Raw genomic sequence first — 1,243 nt, forward strand, 5'->3', positions numbered from 1 at the left:
CCCCAATGTTAATAAGACCTCAGATAACACCTCAGCTCAGACCCCAATATAAATTACCCCCAACCAGACCTCAGATAAGAGCCCCATGCCTCATAGCAGCCCCGAGTAGCCTCATAGCAGCCCCGAGTAGCCTCATAGCAGCCCCGAGTAGCCTCATAGCAGCACCCAGTAGCCTCTCCATCAGCCCCAGTAGCCTCTTCATCAGCCCCAGTGCCTCTCACCAGCCCCCAGTAGCCTCTCCATCAGCCCCCAGTACCTCTCCATCAGCCCCTTGTGCCTCTCCATCAACCCCCAGTGCTTCTCCATCAGCTCCCAGTGCTTCTCCTTCAGCTCCCAGTGCCTCTCACCAGCAGCACCCCAGTGCATCTCCATCAGCCCCAAGTCAGTGCCTCTCACCAGCCCCCAGTGGCTCTCCATCAGCCCCCAGTGGCTCTCCATCAGCCCCCAGTGCCTCTCCATCAGCTCCCAGTGCCTCTCATTAGTGGCCCCCCAGTGCCTTCCCATCAGGCCCCAGTCAGTGCCTCTCACTAGCCCCCAGTGCCTCTCCTTCAGCTCCCAGTACCTCTCCATAAGCTCCCAGTTCCTCTCACCAGCGGCCCCACAGTGCCTCTCCATCAGCCCCCATTTAGTGCCTCTCCATCAGCCCCCAGTGCCTCTCCATCAGCCCCAGTGCCTCTCCATCAGCCCCAGTGCCTCTCCATCACCCCCAGTGCCTCTCCATCAGCTTCCAGTGCCTCTCCATCATCTCCCAGTGCCTCTCCATCAGCCCCCAGGCCCCCCAGTCTGTGCCTCTCACCAGCCCCCAGTGCCTCTCCATCAGCCCCCAGTGCCTCTCTATCAGCTCCCAGTGCCTCTCACCAGTGGCCCCCCAGTGCCTCTCACTAGCCCCAGTGCCTCTCCATCAGCCCCCAGTGCGCCCCCCTCCCCAATATTAAAATCATTGGTGGGCAGTGCACACTCCCCGGTATTAAAATAATTGGTGGGCAGTGTGCCCCCCTCCCCGGTATTAAAATCATTGGTGGGCAGTGCGTCCTCCCCCCGCCCTTCTCAGTATTAAAATCATTGGTGGGCAGTGCGCCCTCCCCCCTCCATCAATGCTGGGGCTCTGATTGGTTACCATGGCAGCCAGGAAGCTACTGAAGTCATGTCTGCCATGGTCAGTTACTCTGCAGCATTATACTTACATGCGCTGTGGCCACCCGGTTGCTCCTTCTTCTTGTAACTCACAGGCGCATTGCTATAA

Source organism: Bufo gargarizans, chromosome 3 (genome assembly GCF_014858855.1).
Source record: "Bufo gargarizans isolate SCDJY-AF-19 chromosome 3, ASM1485885v1, whole genome shotgun sequence".
Classification (NCBI taxonomy): domain Eukaryota; kingdom Metazoa; phylum Chordata; class Amphibia; order Anura; family Bufonidae; genus Bufo; species Bufo gargarizans.